Consider the following 15281-nt stretch of genomic DNA (forward strand, 5'->3'; position numbering starts at 1 on the left):
TTTTTCTCTCTCTTTTTTTTTTCCCCCCAAGACAAACGTTTGAATTTTATAGTCATTTGTTGGGAATGTTTTTATTCGGATACCCTCTCACCAGTGCATGTTTGGGAATTCTGTGCGATCTTTCTCACAGAAAGGCACTAAGAGCTCTGCAAATTCTAATGTCTGGACTCATATGTTTTAATTACATTTGGTCTTTTACCATCCTGCATATTTTTAATGTGGTCAGCATATGCTTTTCCTAATGGCGCTTTTTTTTTTTTTTTTTTTTTTTTTTTTGCAGTGTATGCTACGACACACAGAACTATTATTCATGCAGCATAAAGAATGCTGTGCTTTCTGCATGAGATCAACATGCAGGTCGTCCCTTTAGTGTGTGTGTCGTGGGGAGAGAGGGGATTTGGAACCCGATTAGATTACGTTTTCCCAATTGTGCTGCCCTTTGTTCCATGGACCAACAAATCATTGCATACTAATTTTCATTCATCATTATGTATAGAAAAGACCACTGTTGATAAGCTATCTCTGTAATCTTTAGACCGAGAAATATGCAATACTATTGTCAGGGAGATATTGGCCATCCTTTTCCATTATGAAATACCATCAGAAAGGAATCTGCTGACAAATGCTATTGGGACTGACAGCTCGGGGTTCAGTGTGTCCCTTTAAGGAAGTTTGACATGAAAACACATTTCATGCAAAAGTGCTGTTCTCTTATTTAAGTCACCATTGATTATTAGGTGGGTGTGTAAAGTTAGATTAGCTTTGAGTTTGGCCACAATATTGACCAAAACAGTTTTTCAGGTTTTTGATAAATCAATACAAGATCCTGGTTCTACTAAATGTATTTGATTATGATTGGCTGCGTTGAGCATGTACTGGTAGAGCTCAAGGAACACAGTAATTTGATACAGCAGAAGTTCTCTTCCAAGGGAAGTCACAGAAAACTTAATGCCAAAAATATGTTCAGGAATTCAAACATGAATATGTGAGAGAATAATTTCAAACATATTTGTGCAAAACATCATTTGAAAATAGCTTAAAATTCTTGGATTGCAGTCTCAGAACTGGGAATCAAGAATTCTTTATCTTTCTAATTCAATGTATTTATGTCCTTCTACTGTACATATCCATTATTTTCCAATAAGAGTGGATGGGCACATACCAAAATCTGAAACTTTTGTAGTATTTAGACTTCTCGCCTGGATGGAAAATTGACCGTGTTCCTCCTCCCACTCGTGTTCCTTATTCACAGCTCAGGAAGTCCTGTGGTGGCAACTACAGCCTGTTCCTGTCCCGTAGTAGCGATGCATATTGGCTTCTCTTTCCCAGTACACAAAACCATTGGGGAAAGTGATGAAAGAACATGGGGAGCAGGAGCGCCGCCAGCTTTTCCGCAGCGCGCCGAAATGCCACCCCCCCACAGAGGTGGCGGAAGGTCCCACCGCGGAAATACCGCTGCGGTCGCCGCCCCCCAAATCGCAGCGCCCTAGGCGACCGCCTGGGTCGCCTAATGGGTTGCGCCGGCCCTGATGTGGAGAGACTAAGGGAAGCAGACAAGGAAAGGGAGGCTGTACATTCATGTCCATGCCAGGGCATATTCAGGATTCCAGTTCTGAGTATTTGATGAAGTCAGTAGCAGAGGCTGAAGCATTGGGCCTGTATGGAGACCGCACAAAACCCGCAATGTTTTAGGACTGGAATCCCAGGAGGAGCTTAACACTCTCTGCCACCGAACAGGTCAGGGGCAGCTCCGCAAAGGGAACGTCACAGAATTCCCTTATCCCTTCAAGAGAGGTTGGCAGGTCCTATATTTATAATGATGATATCAACCACTTAAATGGCATAAAGGAGCCATAGGCAGTTGCAAATCATCAGAAAAAAAATTCTTCTGGCATTGGTGAGCACTCTACTGGGCATTCATTTTCTAAATCTGGCCCCTTCTCCAATGGTGTAGCAGGAAGAGAGATTTGGGGGAAAGGTGCTGCCCTGCTCCAATCCACCCATCTTGCATGGGCATAGGATCTATTAAGGATCCGATGCCAGTGGCATAAATTAGATCTTACTGCAGCTGATGTAAGTAGTGTCAAAGTGAAGGCTGGCTCTTAGAATTAGGGGGCCAGAATTAGGGTGCACTGAGCAAAGCTCTGTTGCAGGAGAGAATGTGCCCCATCTCTAAAAGGCTTTTGTACAAAGAAACCAGGTCATTCTAAGAATGGCAGAGCTCAATATGTCTAGCTACAGCCATTGAAGCAATGGGTTGACTAAATCCAAGAAGCATGGAATATGGGTTTGAACAAAAATAAAATTGGGTGAATGTGTCTTGGTTCTACAATGTCTTTGGTAAACTTGTCTATCAGAGAGTGGCTAAACATTTTAAAATGTACCTTTTACTGCAATAAAAACAGAAATCTGCTTTCAACCTAATTGTTCTTCGGATGACTTAATTTCCTCTGTCAAAGCTGTTATCACTGCCAACTTGTTAAGTTTACACATTTTCTACAGTTTAAAACCCTATGGCAAATTTGTATAAATTAAAAGACTTCAGTTAGTTGTATAAAATGCAGCTATTATAAGTTGTTTTCAGAAGTATAAATTAAGTATATATGTATTTAAAGGAGACTGATCAAATCAATGCAAAGTAGGTTGCAGAAGATAAATATACAGCTTTAGAAAAAGTTTAGCTGATAGTAGATAATGTTTCCACCCCTCAAACTACATATTGAAATCATCACACAAATGAAATTTGCTGGTATTCCAGTGCAATGATTCGCAAAATTGTTCACGATGTAAAAGTAAGTGGTAAAGTCATCTTTCTTTAATTTGTTTAGTCTACTTCAATTTGATATTGTCTTCATATTAATGTTATTTGTACATTTAACAAGTTAGCACGTTAACTAGTTTCAATCATACTTCATATTTATTAATTTCTGGTATTGTATGCTATAATTATCATTTATGCCCAAACATTTATTAGGTCCAAATCTGTACTTCACTATACTGATTTATGCCCTGTGTTATACAGGAAATCAGACTAGATGATCACAGTGGTCCCTTCTAGACTTGAAAAATATGAATCTATGACTTCAGTAGAGTTCCACCAGTGTAAATAAATGCAGAATTTGGCTCATAATCTCTAAGTGTATGTATACTCTTTATTTTATTAACAATCAAATATGTAAACTCAAAAATGTGCAAGATCCCATTAAGCAGAGTGTATAATCTTGTTTATGCCATGCACCAAAAATACCAAGAATGTACTTCTTGCTTTTGGTATTTTCTAAGTTATTCTTATCAGTGTAATAAGGAATGGGAATTTGATTGGTGATTTTAATTTCCCTTTGTGGCTAGGAATGGACAAACTCAAACCTTGATCTTTACACTGTAGTCTTTAATTTTCAAGTGCAGTGAACTGTGGCATTTTTATAAAGGAAACATTTAAAGAAAGAAAAGGAAAAGAAAAGACATAACTTCAAGGGTAGCAAATTAAATCTGTTATTGCTCTGATATTTACATCTTGTACACTCCTGGCATTTGGCTCACTGTCCCTCCCAAATAGGATTCAGAATATCAGTTGATGAGTGGATGAGCTATGTAAAATGGTATTTTTAGTGGCCACAGAAACATTGCAATATACAAGTTTTTTGAATCAAAATTACTCTGGCCATTCAAGGTGTTGAAGTAATAAGTAAAAGATAGCTATCTCTGCTGCCTTACTATCAGTACAGAATAGACACATTGGATGTGTTATGATCTTTAAGAAATAGATATTTTATGTAAATCAGCCTATTTATTTTGACAATGTGATAAATACACTTTTATCTCTTCATGCAGATACTTGGTTGCCATCACCAGCCATAACAGTTACCCATGTGAACCTCTGTAAAGTCAGTTATGGAGTCATACAAAATTGTCAGTGTATCTTTAAAAGAAAATATATCAATAGTGAGACAATGTCTCTCGTGTCCACTTATTACTAGTGTAAAATTCCCATAAGCTAAAGAGTTACCGACTCTCTCCCTGAGTATCTGTGAAATTGCAGCATGGCTATCTGGCTGCACAATGGAAATCTGTAACCAATCATGTTGGTTGTGAACGTCCTGAAGTCAACTTTTGTCTACACTGAGAAAAATGAGTTGTGTTAACTAACAAGTTTTAATGAATACACACATTGTTAAAGACCACATAGCACATAGTTAGGCACAGATAGTTGTGCTATAAACAGTTAAGCTGCTTGTAAACAACTCCTAGTTCATGTACGTCTAGACTAGAATTTTGTTCTTGTTGTAACTCGAGTTAACTGCATTTCAGTTAAATCTAGTTAACTAACACCTTCAGAAATGCTAATCTAGACACGCCACAAACATTTATTCCAAGACCTTCCAAAGCATTTCTGGAGGTGTTACTTAACTAGAGTTAATTGATTTCCAGTGAACTGGTGTTAAAATGGGACCACACACCAGCCTAGACATATCCCAGGGTCATCGTTTCCACTTATTGTTAGCCATGACTAGGTAACACATTTCAAAATATAACTGTCTTTGCCGATACTACATACTAAATGGTCTTTAAAACATATTAATTGAAGTGTGTTAATTGATACATCTTGTAACCCAACTCATTTTCCCGGCATAGAGAAAACCTAAGGTTATGTTTCATTGGAAAGAGACACATTTCTACATTGAGATAGCTAATTTGACATAGTGATTGCAATGTAAAATCCTTGTTGAGACAAGGCACAGGTAATTTTTACCTTGAAGTAGCAAGTCAAAATCAACCCTTTACCCTCCCACCAGGGGTTTAAATTTGACTAGCTAGCTTAAAGGAAAAAATACCTGTGCCTTGTCTCAACTGGGATTTTACATTGAGATAGCTGTCTTTATGTCAAAAACTCACCTTTTTTGCAGTGAAGACAAAGCCTCTCTGCCAAAAAACACTACTCAGACTAGTAATGTGCAGGAATTCATAGAAAGAAAGTTCTTAAATAAGTTTTCAGAAACTTGGGGGACAATTAAAAGCTGTTCCTGGCAGCCTTACTGGGGAATCATTTTACAAATGGATAAACTGTTCTTGGAAAATCTTCACAGTGTATTAGGCACAAATCTGTTCTCCATAGTATTAGGAAAACAGTCCTTCTCAAGTCACTTCTTTAGCTCCTTTCCAAATATATTTCTCATGAGCAATCAGAAAATCAAAACAAAAACAAAAACAAATTCCACTCAGTGTCGATATTTGTTTTCTCATACCTTCTTGCAGGAATATAGTATAGTTCCCACTATACCATAAAGAACACTTGGCTCACTTTGTACTCTTTTTGTAGTGCAAATACTTATAATCTGGCAAGAGAGTGCTTGATTTCTTTTTCAGATTTGGTACGGAGCCAAGTTTGTATTAGTTAGAGATTCTGAATCAAAATCAGTGGTCAGTATCTGTGAAATGCCCAATAGCTCAAAATGTACTGTAGATCTTTTAACATTATTTAGAGATTGTTGTCTATGAACAATGTCTTTGTGTATAAATGCATGCTGCATGTTATATCTGAGTGACACTACACACTGTGGAAAAATAATAATCATTTTACACGATTATGTCAGTGAAGTTCCAAATAATGTGATCCTATGACAATGGTAAATCCTAGGTATGTGGGAAATAATTGGTGTGAAACTAGAAACACTTGATATGTGCCCCTTTTTGAGTTTGTAGTGTCTATCTGCCACTCCAGACCCAGTGACCGGGGATCCATCTCCCACTGTGCATTGGCCCAAGCAGCTCCTCTTCTCCTAGCCACGTGGGCTCAGGACAGTGGAGACAGAGAAACAACTCCCAGGAGATTCCCAGCATGATACTTCAGCAGCTCACATCATAGTCTATGCTGCTTAATTGCCAGTTCATGAGAGATTCTTCAGATTGGCTCCAAACCCCACCCTCTTTCCAAGGCCCTAAATTGGGGATGGGATCCACCTGGGGAGTAGGAAAATAAAGGACAAAAAGTGATTAAGGAAACCAATTTGTCATTGGGAATATGCCATCTGAGGACAGAAGTATAGCTAGAATGGCAGACGGGCACCGTTTATATATAATAACAATGGCTTAGTGAAGAAGCATTTGAGGATAGTTTAAAAAAAAAGTTATAAAAGTAATCAGGCATGCCCCATCATCATCCTGCTCATTCTTTGTGTATGTCGTATGCCTGTCCTCCCCCTCTTCATATGTCTTGTCTTTTTGTAGATTGTAGTCTCTTCAGGACATGTACTGTTTCCTTTGTTTCTGTTTTGATACAGTGCCTAGCATAATTGGGGGAGGGATAGCTCAGTGGTTTGAGCATTGGCCTGCTAAACCCAGGGTTATGAGTTCAATTCTTGAGGGGGCCACTTATGAATCTGGGGCAAAATCAGTACTTGGTCCCGCTAGTGAAGGCAGGGGATTGGACTCAATGACCTTTCAGGGTCCCTTCCAGTTCTACGAGATAAGTATATCTCCATATATTATAATTGGGCCCCAATTCTGACTGAGGCCTTTGTGCTGTGGTTCAAGACTAATAATACACAAAACTGGGATGCTTCATGCAAACATTTTTGGGGCCAGCATAAAATTATTTGAAGTTGCCCATGACATTTGTTTCATGCCGTATGGAAAGATTTGCCACATGGTATTTCTGCAGATTGTTATATTAGCTGAGCCTAGCCTGTGTGCTGAGGTAGGTCAGCTGAAGCCATGTTCACTTGTTCTCACAGGCTTATTGAGCATTGGAGGAGATATGCTACCAAAACATGTTAAAGATATCATCTTTCAAAAATACCAGAGAGAGTTAGAAGGCCATTTCTGCCCCCAAGAAAATAACTCCAGGAAAGGTAATTAGGGTTTGTCAAATGGAAGATCTGTAACAGGGTTTGTTGCATAGGGATGGTGGTCCGTGGTGAAGACCCCTGCAGGATTCAATGAGCAGGCAGACTATTGGATACGTACCTGAAACAAGCTCAGTTCTCAACATTTGGAGTTTTCTTTTGACTTTTTTGTTTTGTTTTTTTGGTATGGTTTTATAACATTAAGGCTGGTTTACAATATAATTTTATATGTAGCTTTGGGTGTTATTACTGGGATTTACATTTTTCTTTTGTTGTTGTTTGTTGTTGTTATTACCCTTGTTACCTTGAAGAAGGACAATAATTATTTGAAGGGGAAAGGACAACACTGTGTCAGTATGGGAGTCGTAGCTCAGCAGAGGAAACTTAGAAGGTGTGCAGTTTCCATATTCTTGTTGGTTTGAGTCCAAATCCGAACCATCTCAACTTGCCCTATGTCTAGCTTTTATGTAGCTGAGATAGAATTGGGATTAGTGTGCACATTTTTCATTCTGGGTTCTCATTACTTTTATCTGAGGTATTTATTGTCTGATCTGTTGCTGATATTTGCTTTTGCTTCTGAAGTATCTGCGAAAGTACCTCATTTTGGAGGTGGCCAAATTATATGATGCCGTTCCTGTATAATCATATTTTATTACATGTTCATCTGCTACAAGTGAATCCTGTGATTGTCAGTGTGCAGGTCACAGCCCACACTGACCAGTGTGAGGTCAGATCCTTTGAGTACAAATTAAAAATTAGGAGAGGGAATACTAGTTTGGAACCAGGGTGGGATTCTATCTAATTCAGCTCTGCCACTATTGCTTCTCAAGTGCAGCCTCTGTACTGGTGACCTCCTCTCTTGTTGGAACGTAAGAATGGGCTGCTGGGCCGATTACAGACTGTTTTGGGTATTCATACTTCTTTGGTTTCTATGCACCAGACCAGACAGATGGACAAGTAACCTTTCCACTATTTGTGCATTTAGCATAACACCACCAATCCTGTTCCATATTCAAAGTGGGGTATCTGAAAACCCTGGACAATCTCTTCCTCCTATATTCTCCCATCAGTTACATCCACAACCTCTTCCCCTCCTCCATCACAAAAAATAAAGGCTGATCGCAGGATACTGTTATTCTGCTTAAGAAATATTGAAGAGGTGAAAGGAAATGTTCTGTCACAATTTAAATCCTTCTTCAAGGTCTGTAGCCAGAAGGTAGTGATGGGCACCTGATCCTGTGCCATCGGAGGGCACTTGTGGAGTAACACAAGGTTCAATCATCTCTCCTTGCCTTTTCCTTATCTTCATGCAGCCACTGGAAGAATTTCTGAAACTCCATGGACTCAAATGCCAGGAGTATCTAGTATGCAACTCTATTAATCCTTCACATCATACTTTAACAGCAGTCCCATTGGCCAATACCTGAAAATAGATGAGGAGCTGGCTGAAGATGAATCCAAGCAGACAGAAGTCAGGCTAGCAGGCAACAGTAATCACTTTGAAGAACTTGCTGCCAGTATGTTATCGCCTCCAATGAAGGACATTTGTCCCAAAATCACCAGGGTAGTTGCAGTCTAGGTGTCCTTCTAGATGTCTTCTGGACACTGGTTTCTCACATAACACCAGCCACAAAAAGCACGTTCCATGAACTGCCATTATCAAGGAGTCTCTGCCTATTGCTTTCCAGTGGTGACCTGGCATTGGCATTTTCAAATGTCTTTTTGAAAATTATAGTGGAATATACCTCATCTAGACAACATCTGCCTGGTGAAAGCTGAAACTGATGTAAAAAGCATCAGGTCACCTCCTCAGCAACATGGGGAAAAAAACCCCATCACCCTTTACGTTGCTTGCTCCACTAACTCCTTATTGAACATCAGGTCAAGTTTCAGGTTTCACAGTAAAATTTTCAAAACTGACTTAGGCTCCTAAATAATTTTTTTGAAAATGGGATTTAGGCTTCTGAAGTGCTTAAATCCAATTAGGGTTCAGGCACCTTAGTTACTTTGGAAAATGTTACCTTTTGTCCTCATTTTAAAGGACCTCTTAGGTGGGTTTTTTTAAACTTTTGCGTGATTCAATGAAAAATAGTAAATTGTTCTTAAATTTCACCAAAAATGATTTTTTGTAAGGACATAACTACTTGGATTAGAATGGAGAAATTTTTCACACAAAACTAAAAATCACACTTTATTTTCAGATTGCTCTAATAAATACGCACATTCTGGCAAAATTTGCCACTCACAGATTGACTAGGTCTTCACTCATCTAGTCAAAACCTGTTAGGACAATTATTAAATTACTCTGTCTCCACATATTCCAGATTTCTATTTTTACAGAAATAGTGTATATATCCAGAAGAGTAAAAAAAAAGTTATTTGATTTATAAAATCCCAAAAGCCAAATCCTACCATCTTTTACTCAGTCCTTATTCTGACAAAACTGCCAGTGATGTCAATTGTCGGATTGGTTCCAAACTTGGTGAATGAAAGAAATTGACAGTATCCCTTTAAAAAACCCTGTTCTTTATTGATCAGCTTTTGCCATTTTGCCTACAAACTGGGGTAAAAAATAAATTGGTTACTTTTAGGCTCTGTTGGAGAAATACATCATGTTTCATCATGTCTGATGACTTGCTTGCAGTACTTGCTTGACTTAAAGCTGCAATTATAGATCACCTCCCAGTCAAAGGAAAAATGTGATAAAAATGTGACTTGGAACTATCCAGAACATTTTCTCTGGCCCTTTGGGATTAATTCCAGTGATTATACAATTTGACGTTTTACAGAGAAATAATCCTTTGTGTATGAGCTCCATTAATCATAATCACAAAGTTCACGTCAGAGACTTCAGTCCAGTCACTTAATATAGAGGATTTAATAACAGACTAATGAATATGTTCACTAAATGCTAAAGAAAAAATTAACTTGTTAAAAAAAATTCCAAGAAATGCAAGTGTCTTACAGCCACGGTCTTTTTCTTGAGAGGTGCGATGCAGTGTGTCAGTGCTCTTGCCGATTGTTAGTGTCTGTCCCTTTGAATATGTTGAATTGCTAGGTTGTAGCTGTAACGGACCTCATGCCTCCTACTAGTTTGGTGTAATTTCCCCTGCAGCATTTGTGCCTCTTTTAGATATGCTAACCAGAAATTCAGAGACAGCCAGCATGTGAACTGAAGCACTTGTTCTGTACTTCTTGCGTTCCTTACTGAACTGGTGATTACAGGTGTTCTGCTCTACGTGGCAAAGATCTGTTTTGTCTTGGGAATGATTTGGTATATTAGTGGTTTATGGAAGTGTTTTTACTGAAGAGCTTTTGTGTGTTCTGCTGTCTGTTAGAAGAGTCATCTGAGAAACATCATTTCTGCTATAGATCTTATTTGAATAAAGAAGTGAACAGCTTTTTTTTGGCATATGATTACAATTGCACAGATGAATATTGAGTAACTGTGTTTAATAGTAACACAAATGTAAAAAAATGCTGATTTGTCTTTAGATGTTTCATTAGCTAACATTATTTCATAAAGTTCTCTTATTGTAGGTCAAAGAATAATGGTAAAAAATAACAACAAAATATAACAATGATTAGGTATTCATATTTGAAGAGTGGATCACTGCTTTCATTACAGGTTCTGGTGATTTTATGTTTGTGAAGCTTGAATAGGGGAATAGGCATGTGCTGCTATGAAGTACTAAGAATAATCTTTTATAAGACATGGATAAAAAAGTTAAGCAAATATGATGGTTTTAGTACAGCCTCCTCATGTATTTTCCATATTGCTGAAAAATTGTTATTGAAGAATAATAACCCTTTATTTATTTTTTTATTTTTTTGATAATTGTGTGTCAATACTTGGACTTATTTTGATTAATTATTTCACAATAGGATTTTTATACATGTCAGTTGTCATTCTTTGTACACTCCAGTAGATGGCAACTCCAGTCTTCTTGTCATTTAATCTCTACTCAGCCTAGAAATATTTTGTTCTTTCCCCTCCACCCACCACATCTCATCTATATAAGGCTATTGGTTACATAGAAACGTGATTCAATTCCATTTTTATTGGAATCACCCACTACTATCTGATTTTAGACCAACCAGTTAAAAACAAAAACAACCCCCCCCCCCCAAACACATGGCTGGTAACCCCAGAATCATAAACTACACAATGATTCCTCAGCCACAGTAAAAAAAAAAAAAAAAAAAAAAAAAAAATGTCAAGAGATTGCATAAAAAGGACTAGTGCTGGAAACTTTTCATGTGAATTAAATTAATTGAGTAATTTCAAACACAACATATTAGCTTCTTTATATGTGATGATTTTACTGTAACACACACAGCACATATTTTCCCTTGTTTTATGTTAGTCTATTAATTTTCTCTGTTTATAGAAAATGCTTGATTAAACCTAGTGAAAAGGTGCACATTAAATTAAAATTATATCAAAATGACTGTTCTTATCACAATGGGACAGACCCTGATCTGAGTTACAGTAGAGTAGGTTCAGATTAACTTGGATGCCTTGAATGGAACAACACTGGATTTACAGCAGTATAACAAAGATCAGAACCTGCCCTTATGTCCCTCTTCTGCTGACAGAATTGCTGGATCTAACCTACCTTCTTCTTTGCTTTTATTATTGTTTCCCTCAGCTGTATCACTAAAGTATTAACATAGAGAAGTGTGATTTTCTTTCTCAATTTCACCCCACGGAATCTCATGATTCTTAACTACTTGCCTGTGGAATTTGCAAAAATAAAGAACAACATCACTCTATGAATTAATGCCAGTCTGAAAATGAGCACACAGAAAAATTATGATCGCTGTGTCTAGGCTGGAAACTAATGATCATAACTATCAGACAAAGGCTTCTTTCTCTGTCACTCTGTATCCAGACCACAGTTTAATTTTCAAACCCCTTCCTCTGCCTAACAGGGTTTCATTTGGTAATTAATGATAGACAAGAGGCAGTTCAGCCATCATTTATGAGCTACAGTGCTAACCTCAAAAGAGCACAAGCTGCCCATCTGTTTATTTTTATTTACCTACAGCAATGGTGGATAGTGTCCAGTCGTTTTGCAAGAAACCTTCAAACGACAGTCTAGCCTGTAGCTTGCACCACCTACATATTATGGTGCTAAATATTGTAATTGTTTTCAATAAACTACAGAAAGTTACTATGAATATTAATGTTTAAAGCCATTTTTAGATATTTGCACTTTATGCTGGTTTATAAAATCTTTAGTTATCAATCGAGTTTTGCTTACTACATGGACATTTTTACTTTACCAAAACGTTATTAAAATAAATTATGCTCATACAGGATAACCAGAATATTGATCAATTTAAGCCTGACTTTTACATAATAAATTAGTGAGCAAGCTCTTTTGGATCTTGGTTTCATCTCTGGAAAGAATCCCAAGAACCTTAGAAAACTGACGTTAGGGTTATATACGGGTCCTGTGTCTATCGAAGATAAGTGGTTTGTTTCTCATTATCTCATTTAGTGCCACAGAAACTACTCCACCAGAGTCCTTATTAAAACTTGCTTAAGGCTAGCATTTCCCCTCGGGTCAATAATGAGTTTAGAGGCATGGATGTAGAAGCTTGATTTGTTCTAGCTAGGATAGTGAATGATGTCTCATTGGGGCCCCCAGGCTAGTATTTCAAATTTGCCACAAGGTACTTCAGCGAAAATTTTACTTCCGTATTGAAAAGACCATGTGCACTTAGTAACAAATGCAGTGTGTACAATTTAAGATCTTTCCTTTGATGCCATTATATTTTTCTACACTACGAGCCCATTGAGTTGCCACCCACAAATGAATACTGCATTTTCGATGGGTAACCTTAAGATTTCATGCACCAATGAAGAAGTTTTACCATTTATTTTCAATTAAAACGCACAGCACAAAACAAAACAAGTTCAAATTTCTTCTGTGGCACTCATAGTGCTAATAGCCTTTAAAACAGTACAGCCCATTTTTGGTGGCGTTAGCGTGCAAGTGCTATTCACTGCTGAAAATCCTTACTCATAACTAGTCCCGCTGTTCTGGGGAAGCCAGCATTACTACTTACGTGAGTACTCACATGAGTAAAACTTTGTACAATATGGGATTTCTTCAATAAGGAAAGAAGCTGTAAAAACAGCTAAACTTCATCTTTTTTTGCATAAGAAAAAGCCAGTTCAAAAGAAAGTACTGTACTACGAGAACATTATTAACCCAATTGAGATTTTGGGTTTATGATCATTAGTGTGAATTGCTGGCCCCTTCTGTTACAAACCATTGTTTTAAAAAATATCGTTTTCACAATTTACAAAATATAACCGTATAAAAGATAACTATGTCTTTTATTGATGTGTTTTTCTAAAATTAAATATGTCTTGGAAGGCAAAGGGTATGTGCCATTAATATATGTCCAGTATGGAGTAACATATGGAATTTTGGTTTGTGATTGTGACTGGAAGGAGCCAAACGTTTCACTGCATTTCCAGGACAGTTCACATGCACACAGGGTTTCAGACTCTCGTCCTATTCTTTCTTGCTGCCTAGATTCTCACTAAGTCCTATCCTTCTGAAGCTACAAATGCAAAACTACCTAAAAGGTGCCACTAAAATCTGAAGCAAGCTGTGAGTGTTATGAGGCATAATGCAGTTTATTGCATATTTGACATGTCTAACTGCTTGTTTATGGTAGCTTCCTAGGTAATATAAATATAATTATTTACATTTTCCTTGCTCAGTGAAATCTGCTTTAAGACCATTTTCATTTTCATACTGATCAACTGTATTTATTTACAAGATTCTTATCACCATGGTATCCACCATATGCCACATTCCCGACTCCATTCTAGAGCAGGCTTTCCAGTTATTTCTTTATAGCACATAGAGGTCAACAGAGCAACTATGCCAGACTGATAACACTGTATTCATTCACTTGCACAGGGTGTGCTTGTGTGTGTGTTCACACATATGAGAGAGATCATTATTTTTTAATCATCATCATCATGGCAGTGGTGGTGAGTAAATTCTTGTGCCAACACTTGTAAATTTTCAGGAAAATTTCTCAGGGTCTACACATTTCACTTTATATAAGAAAAAATCAAGCTTCATATGAAATTACACAGTTCAGATTGTTTAACCCAAATACCAGTATACATAATCAGGAAATAAGATACATAAACATAGAATTTTGGACCCATTTCTTATATCCTATATTTAACTTCTACGAACAAAATCCAGCAATGTCTGTCACTTGATCAATATGTAATGGATCAGTTGTTGCATATACTATGTCCTCTCCATTTGTTCTTTCAATCATGGTGATCTAATACAGTAAAATACTAGAATAGGGCTTAACTTATTTTAGGCAGTCAGTTGCAAAGAGATTGGAGTAGGATGTGGAGAGGGAGATCAGAGCAGTTGAGTGTTTAAAGTAAAATATTAAGGTTCAAGATGTTTAAAGTAAAATGCGTAGGCTAAGATTTCCAAAGCTGCCTAGGTGATTTCATTGCACAGAGCCCATTCATTGCAACTTTGCGGTGGGGCACAGTTAGGAAGATAGGAATGCTGTAATGAGAATAGAAAGGACAGTTAAATTATGCCTCATATGACATATGTGCACACCTACCCCTTTCTCCCCCAAAAAGTTTCCAGGGAAGACAAGAAACCCTAAAATTAAATTGAAATATCCACAAAGGCTTAGAAGGGAGAAGACATGGAACGCTTTCCATCCTTACAAGAGCTCTGATCCCATGGATGTGTGATTCTGTTTTTTGCCATCAAAGTTGCCAAAGAGTCCTTCCCTCTGAAGCCCCAAGATACTAAGTATTCACTTAAATGGACAAATTGCCCCAGCATATAGACCCTTGTACTAAATTACACATTTCCTTTGCTTTAGAATGTTGTTGCATATTACAACAAAAAATATTAGCCATGTTCCACGTGTTAAGGAAAAGGACACGTGTCTGTTCACATATAGCCACAAAGACCTTGAGGGAGGAAATACCACATTCACATGATGTCCCTGTGTGATAGACATAGCACTGGGATATCTGATTTACCTGAATGACATGTAAAAGATTATGTCATCAGACAGTTACGCTCAAAAGCGTAAATTATTTCACTGAAGGTCTGGAATAAATTATGCCCAATAAACTCTGCTCCAGACCTGCCTGTTCTTAGATGGTAGCAGCTCAGAGCCACCACTTGTTGATAATTATTATCACACATGCAGAATACTTTCCAATTAGGGGCTGTACTTTGGGGAATTAATCTGCCATCGCAGAGGCAGAGCCTTTGTTATTTACTCAGGTAGATTACAATAGACACTGTTTAGTATTTATATGTGGGTATGTTTCTTTCCAATACACATCTTTCCTCATGTTTTCAAAAGTCCCTCACAAAAATGACAAATACATATCTCTCCTTTTCATAT

The 15281-nt window shown here is 37.5% G+C and overlaps 1 protein-coding gene across 2 annotated transcripts in view; it reads left to right on the plus strand.

The window, feature by feature from the left end:
- CTNNA2 (catenin alpha 2) overlaps window positions 1–15281 on the plus strand; it is a 747858-nt gene that overhangs the window by 544786 nt on the left and 187791 nt on the right. The window lies entirely within an intron of this gene.

The sequence above is a fragment of the Malaclemys terrapin genome, chromosome 5, assembly GCF_027887155.1.
Source record: "Malaclemys terrapin pileata isolate rMalTer1 chromosome 5, rMalTer1.hap1, whole genome shotgun sequence".
In the NCBI taxonomy this organism is placed as follows: domain Eukaryota; kingdom Metazoa; phylum Chordata; order Testudines; family Emydidae; genus Malaclemys; species Malaclemys terrapin.